The following is a 15,188-nucleotide window of genomic DNA, read 5'->3' as shown; positions in this document are numbered from 1 at the left end:
TGAAAGAATGGGCAGACTTGAAGATTTCACACATGAGGTGAAGTATTGGTGTTGTTATTTTTGCAGAATGATCCTCGAAGTAAAATTTAGTGGTCTATATAAGGTAGTTAGGAGGGTTAGTTATTGTCTTTATGGTTAAAAAAGTAATATATCCTACTGACCTGATAAACACCACTGATCGTACGAAGAAGAATTGATAATGTCACATAAACATAGTAAAGCAATATCTTCAGAGGAGAATAAGCAAAAGTAAATGTTTCACATGTTAAGAGTAGCAGAGGATAACAGTAGAGAAGTAGAGGCAAACAGTTCTCAAGATAGCAGACACCCTATAATTCAATTAGCTAAGCGGAAATCTTGGGAGAGTTAGACACAGTGTCTTTGTTCTAAAAATGAAAATAATGTGAAGTTCTAGTATATACTGGATATACTACAGTAGCTAGGTGTAAAGTGGATGTTGGAGAATCAGTACTGATGAAACATCATCCTTACAAGTTAAGCCCAGAGAAACAAGCTCAGGTGGAAAGGTGGTTCAAACATGCTGGAAAAGCAGTTGAATGAGCCTAATCAGAGTTTGATAGTTTCTAGGCCAGATTCTGCATGAACTACAGGAAAGTGAATGCTGTCATGCAAACAGATTCCTGTTTAATTCCTAGGTTAAAAGACTGTATCAGTAGGGGTGGCAGTGCTGAATTCCTTTCTAAGGAATACTGGCAAGTGCTATTAACCTCGAGGTCTGTGAGGATGTCTCCATTTTTTTCATCATTCTGTATATAACACTCTGGACCTCCATCAGTGTCAGTAACAGTGAGTGTTGGCTGTGCTAACTTGTTTATCTTGTGATTTGCTTTCTGAGCCTTAGTTAAGAAAGACATGCCAAATACACCCTTTTGAATTAACCTCATTTTTAATGAAAGTTTCAACTATTCTTTCTTTTTGTTTTATTATTTTGGCTTCTAGTGAATACCTTTGTTCCTCCAGTTAGACATGACCTAAAAAATTGTGAACAGTTTGGTCCTCTTATCTAAGGTAAGGTATACTTGTATTGGAGCCAGTCCAGATAAGGTTTCCTAGGTTTATGAAGGTATTGTCTTATGAGGACAAGTTAAATAGATTGGGCTTGTACTTAATGGAGTTGTGAAGAATGAGAGGTGTACTTTATTGAAACATGTAAGAAACTTGGGGGATTTGACAGGGTAGATGCTAAAAGGTTGATTTTTCTCTTGTGGAAGCATCCAGAACCACAAGTCGTCATCTCAGAGTAAGGGATCACCCATTTAAGGCAAAGATGAGGAAGAGTTTCTTCTCTGTGAGTAGTTGCCTGTACAGTAGAGAATTTCACAGATGCTAGGTTGTTAAGTATATTCAATGCTGAAAAAGACAGATTTTTAATCAGTAAGTGAAACAGGGGTTTTGAGGTAAAGGAAGGAAAGTGGAGTTGAGGATTATCAGATCAGTCATGATCTGATTGAATAACAAAGCAGTCTTGGTGGGCTGAGTAGCTTACTTCTGTTCTTCCTATCTTCAGGTGTTAAATCATAGGACAAGGGCAAGTTTGCCAAGAACACTGAAAGTGAAGGGTCTGATAGAATTCCGTCGTCTTGAAACTAAATGCAATGTCATGGAATTTTTAGAAATGTGTGGTTTCATGGGAAATTTGTGCCTAACTTCAACAGGATAACTGTACCTTTAGCAAATTTGTGACAAAAAAAACAAAATGATAAGTAGACCAAGCAGCCTTTGAATAGCTGAGAGCAAACCTAATAAATCAATCAGTGTTAGCCACTCTTGATATCATCGAACATTTTAAAATGGCAACTGATGTTTGTGATTTGAATTAAGTGCAGTCGTATTGAATTAGAGAAGCTAATGGGTTCCTTTTCCAAGAATTTCAGCCAATGTCAGAGGAAACACTCTACTATGTAAAAGGAAACTTTGGAATTATTGCAGGCTGCTCAATAATTTGAAGTTTCTCTGACATGGTTGAAATAAAACTTTAGAAGATACTGATCATCATTTGCTCACCTTTAATGAAAAATTTACAAGGAGAAATACAAGACTTTTGAGATGGAGTCTTTTGATGCAACCACTCAATATTAAGTTTGCTCACATTGGTAAAGATGATGTGATTGTAGATGCCTTATCCTAAATGTAAAATAATTAAACACGTTAACGATTTAAGAGATGATAGAAGATTCTAATAAGAATTCAGCCCAACCAGTTTGTGTGTATGCTCCATTCAAGCTTCCTCCTATCTTTTCTCCTCTAAATCTACCATCTTAACCATTTATTTTCTCTTATACATTTCCCTTCAACCCATCCATTCACTGCATTGCCACTCCCAGTGGTAGCATGATCCACGTTTGTACCACTCTTTTAGGAGAGAATTTTTTTTTCTACATTCCCTTTTGTATGTCCTTGTCACTACCTTACATTGTTGGCCTCTAGTTATTTTCTTCCCCATAAAAAGAAACACTCTTTCTATCCACTTTGTCAAAACTATAGTATAGTATAGTGATACATGCTGTGTGTTAATTATGGGTGTTTAATGAATGTCACATGATGAAGGTTAGATTTTTCTCATGTTTGAGATAGACATTGCCTTGCACTTCTGGAGTGTGAATGTTAATTGCCACTTAATATTTCAAGCTGATTTTTCATTTGAGATTAAAAATTAGGAATATGATGTCACACATCTGGAGCTTCGTAAGTTGATTTCCAAGAAGTTTGAGTACTTTAAATTACTGGTCTGTGAATACATTATTTTCAAGTATACGGGGAAACAATGTTGTACGTAATTGAAAAATTGAACTGATGAAATATTTGGGAATAATGGAGAAATTCACTCCTAAAAAAGAATTACAAAGTAATTACAAACTAAGGTTACATATTTAGCTGAAATTAAATACAATAGGAGATAAGGATAAAGAACAGATTTACCTGAGCAATTTTTTTTATTCATTCACAAGATGCGGGTGCCATTGGCTAGGCCAACATTTATTGTCCAAAAGAGTCACCACATTGCTGTGGGTCTGGAGCCATCTGTCAGATCAGTTAAGAAAAGCAGATTTCCTCTCCTAAAGGGCATGAATAAAACAAATGGGTTTTTCCTAACAATTCACAATGAATCATTAGATTCTTATCCAGATTTTCACTGAATTCAATTTCACCATCTGCCATGAGTGGGATCCGAAAATGGGTTCCTGAGTATTGTCTGGGTCTCCGGATTAATTAGTGATAATGCCACCAGGCCGTCATCTCCATATGCCAGGGAGCATGAAGATTTTAAACTGAGACAGGAAGAGTGTATGTCACTTCAGTCCCACTACTGCATTGATTGCAAACTAAAATAAAAAATACTTCTTATAGTTACCAAGTTGCAGAAATGAGCTGAATTCAAGAGGAAAAGTAAGTGTCACAGCTCTCATTGACAAGGCTGCATTTCACTGATGTGGCATCAAGAAGCCTCAGTGAATCTGGAGTAAACAGGAATCGGGCAAAAACTTTGGTGAGAATGATACAACTGCATCAGAAGATGGTTGTAATTGTTGAAAGTCAATAGTCCCAGTCTCAAGATACACTGCAGAAATCTCAGGATAGTGTGCTCAGCCCAACTACCTTCAGCAATTTTATCAATGTTTTTTCCCGCCATTTTAAGGTCAGAAGTGGGATATTTGCTGATGATTACACAATTTCAGCACTGTTCATGACTCCTCAAATTCTAAAACAGTTGTATCTATATGCAACACAACTTGGACAATATCCATCAATTACAAGAACAGAAATCTAACCTTCTCCCCTCGACATTGAATGGTATTACTGTCCCTGATTCTTCCACTGTCAACATACTGAGGGTTTCCATTGAACAGCACTTGAAATAGACTCGGTGTGTAAATACTTTGGCTATAAAACAGTTGGAGGCTAGAAGCTCTGTGTTGAGTCACACATCCCCTTTGTTCCGAATGCTTCTCAAAAATTTTCAAAGGTACAAGTTAGGAGTGTGATGAAATACTCCCCACATGCCTCAGATGGCTTTGTTTTTCTTTAAGGATAATGTTTTAATTCAGAAGTGAGAGGGATGTTTTGATGTATTTTTAAGAGGTCAATCTTAATCTGCTATCCATTACTATCCACTAGGGACAGGAACAGAATTCATGGGCAATGCTGTCCCTGGCATCAGCCCTCTTGCCCCAAGCCGCCGGCCCCTAAGCACTTTGCCTCTACCTCCTACTCCTCCCGAACCCCTGATTATTGGACTCTGATGTACCACATTCTCCTAGACAAGACAGGGTGTGATGTTAATCCCATGTACTCTGTAGGCAGATCAGCTGTATGACATGATACTTTGATATGACTATGGAGTCTTCCAGTTTTATCATATGCATTTACCATGATAAATGTATTTAATCTGAACTAAAATTAAAAATGCGTTATTGTTCTGCGAATCCTTGCTGCATGATTGGTGTTTAGTGCTAAACAGAAGGACACAAGTTTATTTTACAATCTGAGTATCTTTATATATTTCACTCTTTGCTTCTCTGTCTGTTAGGGAGGTATAAATAACGTTGTTCAATGGCTGCCTTCAGTTGAGCAATTGTAGGTCTCACTTGGTGCAATGCACAACAGGTTCCAATATGGGAAAAAAAGTAAATCATGTTGCCTGTGGTTTATCTAAAAAGTGGTCTCTGAGATGTCATTTGAGGTCTAATGCAAATTGTAGAAGTTATTTGATTTCACATTCAGAAGAGACAGGATAAACTGGGCAAAATAAGTAAATATTTCAGTTGTAAGATTAAGATTTTGTGAATGTGTGGAAAAGAAGCGTGAAAACTTTTATGAGACATTGCTCTGTTAAACTCTTTTAGGTGAATAGAAAATAGCCATGCATTGATTCTGTGCAAGAACCGTCTTGATGGGCCTGTGGACAATTGTGCCTTTACCCTGTTTAATTCTTTATTTCTGATGCTCTTTATCATTATGATTGTGATGTATTTGAAGATGACTTATATTGTTAAATTATGCATATGCAAACAAATGAAAAACGTTAGCCAAACATTCTTTATGTATATGGTATTTCTGCAAATAGGGTTGTTGACAATTAAATATTTCATAGTATTAGTTAACACCAACAATCAATCAAATTACATATATAAATGATTAAACACAAATAGAGAAGCAGCTCTGTCAGCCCATTTTGACATGCACTTGAAATGTGTGAGGATGAGCTGAATGGTTTCGTTTAAGCCAAATTGCAACCCAACATTATTTCCTATTAAGTCAAGATCTATGAAAGAAAATAAAAGACTATAAAATGTGGAAGCTAAGAGCAGGGGTAAAAAAAATCCATATTCAGACACACATGAAGAGGTACTTGAATTGGTAAAGTAGAATAAACTTTATACGAAATGACACCAATACATAAAATTTGGTTTCTTGGTCATTTAATCAGAGCTGAAAACCTACAGAGAGCTTTTGGAAAAGCCACAGTGAAGAGTATCAGAAAGAAAGTTCAACTTAGGTGAAACCAGGTGACAGATGGACAGGAAAATGTTTAGGCTGTAACAGGCTGCTCCTTTTTTTTAGGTATTTTAGATGGTGGTGGTGATTTCCTTGAATTCCAGGAGCAGCAATTACTGTTTTATATGTTATTGCATTGTTTTGGACTTTGGAGAAAAAACAAGTCAAAACAACGGCACTTTTAAAAGGAAGAGGGACAGACAAAGGCAGCACGTGGTCAGATCAGTGCAGGAGAGAGAAAAAAATCCACACTGCTAACTGACATAGCAATGAACCTGCGCAGTTACTGCCTTTGTTAAATTCATATATCGCTGGACGTCGGAGTGCATCTGGAAAAACTAACAAACAGTGAAGTTCACAACTGATCTTGGAGGAACCTTTTTGGGAGGTGTCATGGCACAGAAAAAATAAGTGAATAGTTTTAGGTGTGGTCTTACAATAGGTCTGCAGTAATGAGTAGAGTGGGTGCTTTCTTGATTATATGTTTTTGTTTGAAATATGTCTCGATTAAACTTAAAAATATAAGTATTGTTAACCTGGAGCAGTATTTTGTAGAGGAATAAGACAGTGCTATTTCCTGGGTCTGTAGATTGGAAGAAGGAAAAATGGCCCTAAATGGAGTGATATGCTCTTCTTGTCGGATGTGGGAGGTTAGGGAGAGTTTGTGTTACTGAGGATTATATCTACAATAAATGCCATTGGTTGAAAATTCCATCAGATCAAATGAATTGGTTAGAGCGACAGTTACAAGCAATGAGGAATTTACAAGAGCAAGGGGGTTATAGAAAGGGAGAAAAGTCATAGATATAGTCACATCAATGGTTAAATCCTGGAAAAGTAAGAGAGGTAGGCAGGTATTGCCCGATTCTTCTGTGGCTATTCCTATTTCAAACAAGTATGCTGTTTGGGTAAATGTAGGGGGTGATGGATTCTCAGGGGAATGTAGGTAGATCTAATGCAATGAGGGGTATGTTGGATTCCAAGAGCTTGGTTGTGTTAGGGGACTCTCTAGGCTGAGGCACAAACAGACTTTTCTGTGAACAGCAACGAAAAATCAGTATAGTGTGTTGCCTCCCTGGTGCCAGGATCAAGGATGTCTCAGAGAGGGTGCAGAATGTTCTCAAGGGGGAGAGGGCCAGCAGGAGGTCATTGTACACATTGGAACCAATGAAATAGAAAGAGAAAAGGATGAGATTCTGAAGGGAGAATGTAGGGAGTTAGACAGGAATTTAAAAAGGAGGTCCTTGAATGTAGTGATATCTGGATTACATCTGATGCTGTGAACTGGTGAGGGTAGAAATAGGAGGATCGAGCAGATGAATGCATGGCTGAGGAGCTAGTGCATGGGAGAAGGATTCACATTTTTGGATCATTGGAATCTCTTCTGGGGTAGAAATGGCCTGTACAAGAAGGATGGATTGCACCTCAATTGGAAAGGGACAAATATACCGTCAGACAGATATGCTTGAGCTGCGATGATTTAAACTAGTAAAGTTAAGGGGGTAGGACCAGGGAGATAGTGAGGAATGAGATAAATCTGAGACTGGTACAGTTGAGAAAAGAGGCAAATCAAACAGTCAGGGCTGGCAGGGACAAAGGAGAGAACAAGGTAGGACTGATAAATTAAACTGCATTAATTTCAATTCAAGAGGCCTAACAGGGAAGGCAGATGAACTCAGGAGATGGTTAGAGACATGGAATGAGGATATCAAAGCAATTACACAAACGTGGCTCAGGGATGGACAGGACTGGCAGCTTAATGTTCCAGGATACAAATGCTACAAGAAGGACAAAAGGAGGTAAGAGAGGAAGGGAAGTAGCATTTTTGATAAGGGATTACCGCTGTACTGAGGGAGGATATTCCCAAAAATACATCCAGGGAAGCCATTTGGGTGGAATTGAGAAATAAAGGGATGATCAAATTATTGGAATTGTATTATCGACCCCCTAATAGTCGGAGGGAAATTGAGAGACAAATTTGTAAGTAGATCTCAGTTATCTATAAGAATAATTAGGATGGTTATGGTACGGGATTTTATATAGATTGGGACTGCCATAGTGTTAAGGGTTTAGATGGAGAGGAATTTGTTAGGTGGGTGTAAGAAAATTTTCTGATTCAGTATGTGGAGGTGCAAAACTTGACCTACTCTTGGGAAATAAGGCAGGGTAGGTGACTGATTTGTTCGTGAGGGAGCACTTTGGGACCAGTGACCATAATTCTATTAGTTTTAAAATAGTGATGGAAAAGGATAGACCAAATCTAAAAGTTGAAGTTCTAAATTGGAGAAAGGCTAATTTTGATGGTATTAAGCAAGAATTTTCAAAAGTTGGTTTTTGCAGGTAAAAGGATGACTGGAAAATGGAAAGAATTCAGAAATGAGATAACGAGTCCTAAAACCGTGTATTACTGTTAGAGTGAAAGAAAAGGCTGGTGCGTGTAGGAATGCTGGATGACTAAAGAAATTGAGGGTTTGGTTAAGAAAAGGAAGGAAGCATATGTCAGGTATTGACGGTAGATCGAGTGAATCCTCAGTATAAAGGCAGTAGGAGCATACTTAAGAGGGAAATCGTGAGAGCAAAAAGGGGACATGAATAGCTTTGGCAAACAGGGTTAAGGAGAATCCAAAGGGTTTTTACAAATACATTAAGGATAAAAGGGTAACTAGGGAGAGAATAGGGCCCCTCAAAGATCAGCAAGGCGGCCTTTGTGTGGAGCCACAGGAAATGGGGGAAATACTAAACATGTATTTTGCATCAGTGTTTACTGTTATAAAGGGCACAGAAGATATAGAATGGAGGGAAATAGATGACATCTTGAAAAATGTCCATATTATAGAGGAGGAAGTGCTGGATGTCCTAAGTGGATAAATCACCAGGATAAATCCTCAGGCATATCCTAGAACTCTTTGGGAAGCTAGGAAAGTGATTGTTGGGGCCCTTGCAGAGATATTTGTATCATCAATAGTCACAGGTGAGGTGCTGGAAGACTGGAGGTTAGCTCACGTGGTGCAACTATTTAGGAAAGGTGGTAAGGACAAGCCAAGGAACTATAGACCAGTGAGCCTGACATCGGTGGTGGGGAGGTTGTTGGAGGGAATCCTGAGGGACAGCATGTACATGTATTGGAAAGGCAAGGAATGATTAGGGATAGTCAACATGGCTTTGTGCTTGGGAAATCGCAACTCGTGAACTTGACTGAGTTTTTGAAGAAGCAACAAAGAGGATTGAGGGCAGAGTAGTGGATGTGATCTATTTGGACTTCAGTTAGATGTTTGACAAGGTTCCCCATGGGAGACTGGTTATGAAAGTTAGATATTGGAAAACAGAGAAAACTAGCCATTTGGATGCAGAACTGGCTCGAAGGTAAAAGACACAGAATGCATGGTGGAGGGTTGCTTTCCAGATTGGAGGCCTGTGACCAGTGGAGTGCCACAAGGATCGGTGCTGGATCCTCTACTTTTTGTCATTTATGTTAATGATTTGGATGCGAGCATAAGAGGTTCAGTTAGCAAGTTTGCAGGTGACACCAAAATTGGAGGTGTAGTGGACAGCGAAGAGGTTTACCTCAGATTACAACAGGATCTGGACCAGATGGGTCAATGGGCTGAGAAGTGGCAGATGGAGTTTAATTCAGATAAATGCAAGGTGCTGCATTTTGGGAAAGCATATCTTAGCAGGGCTTATACACCTTAATGATAAGGCCCTAGGGAGTGTTGCTGAACAAAGAGACCTTGGAGTTCAGGTTTCATAGCTCCTTGAAAATGGAGTCGCAGGTAGATAGGATAGTGAAGAAGGTCAGAATATTGACTACAGGAGTTGGGAGGTCATGTTGCGGCAGTACAGGACACTGGTTAGGCCACTTTTGGAATATTGCAATTCTGGTCTCCTTCCTATCAAAAAGATGTGAAACTTGAAAGGGTTCAGAAAAATTTACAAGGATGTTGCCAGGGTTGGAGGATTTGAGCTAAAGGGAGAGGTTGAATAGGTTGGGGCTGTTTTCCCTGGAGCTTCGGAGGCCAAGCGGTGACCTTATAGAGGTGTATAAAATCGTGAGGGGTATGAATCGGGTAAATAGACAAAGTCATTTCCCTGGGGTAGGGGAGTCCAGAACTTGAGGACATAGGTTTAGGGTGGGCGGAGAAATATATAAAAGAGACATAAGGGGCAAATTTTTCATGCAGAGTCTGGTATGTGTATGGAATGAGCTGCCAGAGAAGTGGTGGAGGCTAGTACAATTGCAACATTTAAAAGGTATCTGGAGGGGTATATCAATAGGAAGGGTTTGGATGGATATGCACTGGGTGCTGGCAAGTGGGACTAGGGCCTTTTTCCATGCTGTACATCTCTGACTCTGTCTCAGGGCAATTGAAAAAGAGATGTGGTGGATGTGAGGATAGCACGAGACAGACATGTATGGCATTCCACGACAGCAGATTCCCCCAATAGTAACGCCAAGCATAACAACTATCTCCTGGACTATTCATATTAAATTAATAAATATGTGATCTCATTTTGTCCAAAGTTAGAACAAGATAAGACACAGGCCTTGTGGGCATGGAAATCAATACCAAAGTATATTCTACTATCTTTAATGTTTAAAGCAACAACACAAATGGCATTTCATTTTGGTATTTTTCAAGATATTGTTTGCCCTTTGCAATTAGCATATAGCTGAACAGTAAACCACACTTACATCCTGTGTTCTGCCTTTCAGCATATATACTCTTTCTGTGTGTGATTAAACACGTCTGGTCGTTCCCCCACAATTTGCGCTCTGAATCGATTGAGTTGTTCGCAGTAGAAGTTGTCTTTGACGGCAGCGTGTGTCTGAGTGGAAAGTATCTGCGGGAAAAGATAGTTTTTACTACTAACTGAATTATCAAAAGAGGTGAGCGGCAACGGAAACGTGTAGTCCTTTTTCTTTAAAAAAAAAATGATTTTAGCCGAAAGGACGTATCCTGGAATATACATATTGTTGCTGTTGTGGAGATAAGCAGTTGGTCTTTTTTGACTACTAGTTCTCAAGGCGAGTTAAAGAAAATACGAAAGAACAGCCCTTGCTACCCTGTAACAAAACCAGGAATCATTTAGTTTGTTCTCAGATATGTTTAAACAATCAGCTTTAGTTTCTATATTATTTAATGTTTGAGTAATTCCTCTTTTATTTGGTTAAACACAGAAAAAGCATATTTTAGAATGGTCTTTGAGTTAAGTGGACCTGGTATAGCAGTAATTGAAATGATATTTCTTATGTTTTCACCTGAGCATTGTACTAATTATTTTCAAATTCCGAAATTTGTACTAGTTGAAGAAAGGGTATGGCAGTGGTTAGTAAGTCACACGGTTTATGCGGTTACCACTGTCGAGTTTTTGGCATGCATGTACTGTAAAGATTTAAGTGAACGGAAGTCGGAACTATTATAAAGTTGTATGGGGATTTTTAGAGGAAGGATCTCAGTTTCCAAACTAAGTATATGGTGACTTTTTCTGGGGGTTTCCAAGGATCGCTGAAAGGTTGCTAAAAAGATAGTTGTCAATCCAGAATTGGTCTCTATCTGTGAATTGAAAATTGCCATTAATTATTTAGAAGTGCATTCGATCAGAACGAGCTGCAAAGAGGTGATATTTGCTTGCTGTACGCAGCGGCTTGTATTGAATTCAATTGACCATAGTGGAATGAACACCAAGTATTTTGATTTTATTCAGCCTATTTGGTGCCAAAGTCTGAAATAAAGTTGTACCAAGATTGCTGACCTTCTGGTGAGTACTCAGGCTAAATGGAATGCTGTCTGTTTTATTGGTGAGCAGTTCTGTAGAGTCACATTTATATTTCCAATTTTCTTCCTGGTAAAAAGCACTGTCACATTCAATTCCAATTCAGGGAGTGTTCAGAGCCTTCTGATATCTTATTTGTTGTCTTAATGAATAATCCTAAACATGATTTTTTAAGGATTTTCATGGGCTTTTCGCCATTATAGGCAAATCTGATCTGAAATATCAACATATTGTCAAGGGTATCATTAAGATGTTCTAACATGCAATCGCTTTAATGTAGGAAGCATGATAATTAACTGGCACAAACTTAGCTTCCATCGACAGCAATGAGATACCAAAATAAAAGCAAAATACTCAAAATCGAACAACTCTAGAAAAAAAACAATAGGTCTGCAAATAACTGGTGAGAGAAATGAGTTTAAAAATTTGAGTTGAATTGAAGGAAGGTTTATGATATTAGGTTGTAAATTTGCTCGTGAGCTGGTAGATTGTCTCTCAGACGTTTTGCCACCATAAGACATAGGAAAGAAAGTAAGGCAATTTGGCCCATCGAGTCCACTCCACCATTACTAGTAACATCATCAGTGAGGCTCCGGTGAAGCATTATTGTGCCCCGCTTGTTATTTATCTGTCTCGGTTTGTTGTACCAGGTGATATCATTTCTGATTCTGTTTCTAAGAGGTTGGTAAATAGGTCCAAGTCTACAGTTGTTGATGGAGTTCTAGTTTGAATGCCAAACCTCTAGGAATTCCCTTCTGTCTTTGTTTAGCCTGTCCCAGGATCGATGTATTGTCCCAGTCGAATTGGTGTCCCTTTACGTTTGTTTATGGATACCAGTGATAGTTGGTCATGTCTTTTGGTGGCTAGTTGGTGCTCATGTATCCTGGTGGTCAGCTTTTTGCCCATTTGTCCAATGCAATATTTGCTGCAATCTTTGCAGGGTATTTTGCATATGACGTTTGTTCTGCTGGTTGTTGATATGGGGCCCTTTAAACTAATCAGGGGCTGTTTCAGTGTAGTGGTAGGTTTGTGGGCTACCATGATGCCTAGGGGCCGGAGCAGTCTGGTTGTCATTTCCGAGATGCCTTCGTATGGCAGGGTGGCCAGAGTCTGTGGGTATGTTGTGTCTCTTAGTTTAGGTCTGTTGTGCAAGAATCGGCAGGTTGTTCTAAATACGTTGTATTAGTGTTTTTCCTTGGCCTCTTATAATTCTTGGGTGCTGCAGTGTGTTGTGGCTCATTTAAATAATGTCCTGATGCAGCTCCATTTGTAGCTGTTGGGATGATTGCTCTGGTAGCTGAGTATCTAGTCAGTGTGTATGGCTTTCCTGTAGATGCTGGTCTGCAGCTCTCCATTGGCTTTTCATTCTACTATGGCGTCTAGGAAGGGGACTCTGTTATTGTTCTCTTCCTCTTTGGTGAACTTTATGCCGGGCAGGGTGTTGTTTGTGTTTGTGGATTTCTTCTAATTTGATGTGTTTTGTGATGACCAAAGTGTCATCCACATAGCGGACCCAAAGCTGGATCGTGGGAATGGCTGTTCATTCTGTCCTCTGCATAACTGCTTCTGCTAAAAGTCGTATATTGGTGATTCCATAGGCGTCCCATTGATTGTGTTTGTAGATCTGGTCATTGACGGTGAAGTGGATTGTGAGGCACAGGTCTACTAGTTGAGGATGTTGTCCTTGATGATGGAGTTGTTGTTCTCAGGCGTTTGTGTTCTTTGCTCGTCTAGCAGTCAGGCCAGTGTTTCTTTGATGAGGATGATGTTTATTGATGTGGTAGGGCCATCACATCGAAGGAAACCATAACCTTGTCATCCTTGCCTTTGGTGTCTTTGATGGGTGGAGTGAATGGAGTGGATTGAGTCTTCTTCTAGGTGTTTCAGTTTGAATTACAGTTCCGTTTCTAGTTCTGTATGTCGGTGTACCAGGAAGTGAGACTATGGTTCTGAGGGAGGCCCCTCGTTTATGTACCTTTGGCAATCCATAGAACCGGGGTTGTGTTGGAACCTTCTTTCAGGTCTGTCTTGTTAATTCCACCTGTCTTGTGTAGTTGCCTCAGGCTTGCTGTAATGTGGTTTTCTAGCTGTAAAGTTGGGTACTTTGCCACCTGTTGGTAGAAATCAGTATCTGTGAATAGTGTGTTTGCTTTTTCAATGTAGTTTGTTCAGTTCAGGATGATGGTCATGCACCCTTTATCTGCCAGTAGGATTATAATAGTTCTGTCCTTTCTGAGTCCTTTCAGGATTTTCCTTTCCAGTATGTTGAGCATCTTCCCTCCTTTCTTTCTGCTTAGTGTTGGTGCTACTGTCTGTCTGATGGCCTGTTGGGCTTCTTCCCTAAGTCGGTTGTCTTTCAGGTTGGATTCTAGTGCAAGTCCTTTTTAATCTATGTTTCTGTGGTTGGCGTTCATCCATACTACTTGGATGGTTTTTTTCCATGTCTGAGAGTGGTTGGTTCGGCAGGTTCTTTATCAAAGCCTCTGAATTGTCCATGTTATTACTGTGAGAGAGCTTGGCCAGGTTTTCTTGTGGGGCTAATCTTTTCTTTGTCTTTGGTCTTCTGTTGTTTAGTGTTGATGGCTCATTCTAGCATATTTGTCCATTTGTGATCAGTTGTGTTGGTGCAAAGAGTTTTTTTTTTGAGGCGAAACCTTTTTCGTTCGTATTTGTGGAGTCGGTTGTGGGTATCATTTATCATTTATTGTGGCTTTCTGTTGCTGTTCTGTTCTTCTGTTCTCCTGGCTTTTGGAGTGTTGAAAGGTGGTTTGTATTTGACACATCATGGTAATACTTGTTTGCTGAGGCATTCATGTAGGAAGTAGAAATGTTGGCAGGTGGTGCTCTGTCGGATAGCATTAGTTTCCCATCTTCAGGCTAATTTGAGTGTATTGCGCCCATAGATGTTTGAGATTTTGGAGAAGATTTGTAATTCAGGTTATAGATCAGGTTGTAAATTTTCTTGTTGGATCTGGTAGATTTGTTCTCAGACATTTTGACAGTGGAAGGCTATTGGGGAGGAAGAACAAAAGGGAAGGTCTGGGATAGGGTAGGGGGAGGAAAGAAAGAATGACAAAATTGAAATGGAACCAAAGGGTGATGCTAATAGTATTAAAGAGGCAAATTTTCCAGAGTGAATGTGAATGGCAGAGTAATAAATAGCTCCATCTAAAAGTGAAAGTTATTTTTAAACAAACAAACTTATTATCAGTATATAGCAAAAAAGAATCAAAATCAGGGTCATATTTTGAAATTGTTGAGCTGAGTATTGAGTCTAGAAAGATGTGAACTGCCTAAATGAAAATGAAATACTGTTGCTTGAGCTTGTATTGACCTTCAGTGATACACTGTTGCATGTCAATTGGAGACAAGTTAATGGAGGGAAGTGTCAGAGGTAGGTGATATGAAGGTGAAAGAAAAGTGCAAATTGGAGCAAAATTGAAGATGTTTTTCAGTTCTGAGTGAGAGCAGGAAACTGTCATTAGTGAACTGAAAAAAGAAGAAATGTTCCACATATCACTCAAACACATCTAGGATCCATGTGGGTACCCATTATTGCACTATTTGGAGGTGGGACAACTCCCAGTCAAAGAGATATACAGCACAGAAACAGACCCTTCAGTCCAACTTGTGCATGCTGACCAGATATCCTATATAAATCTAGTTCCATTTGCCAGCATTTAGCCCATATCCCTCTGAACCCTTCCTATTCATATACCCATCCAAATGCCTCTTCAATGTTGCAATTGTACCAGCCTCCACCACATCCTCTGGCAGCTCATTCCATACACGTACCACCCTCTGTGTGAAAAAGTTGCTCCTTAAGTCTCTTTTATATCTTTCCCCCTCACCCTAAACCTATGCCCTCTAGTTCTGGACTCCCCGACCACAAGGAA

The 15,188-nt window shown here is 39.4% G+C and overlaps 1 protein-coding gene across 2 annotated transcripts in view; it reads left to right on the top strand.

Moving 5' to 3' along the window:
* Positions 1-15,188, top strand: part of atp10d (ATPase phospholipid transporting 10D) — a 211,796-nt gene that overhangs the window by 6,191 nt on the left and 190,417 nt on the right. The window contains exon 1 of one of the 2 annotated variants that reach the window (XM_060824439.1): positions 10,321-10,405. The exons of the other annotated variant lie outside the window; for it this stretch is intronic. The gene's annotated coding sequence lies outside the window, so the exon portion shown is untranslated. Of the gene's footprint in view, positions 1-10,320; positions 10,406-15,188 lie in introns of those variants that run through there. 2 annotated transcript variants of the gene reach the window in all.

The sequence above is a fragment of the Hemiscyllium ocellatum genome, chromosome 1, assembly GCF_020745735.1.
Source record: "Hemiscyllium ocellatum isolate sHemOce1 chromosome 1, sHemOce1.pat.X.cur, whole genome shotgun sequence".
In the NCBI taxonomy this organism is placed as follows: domain Eukaryota; kingdom Metazoa; phylum Chordata; class Chondrichthyes; order Orectolobiformes; family Hemiscylliidae; genus Hemiscyllium; species Hemiscyllium ocellatum.
Note: the sequence above shows the minus strand (reverse complement) of the source record. Positions and strands in the feature narration are given on the sequence as shown.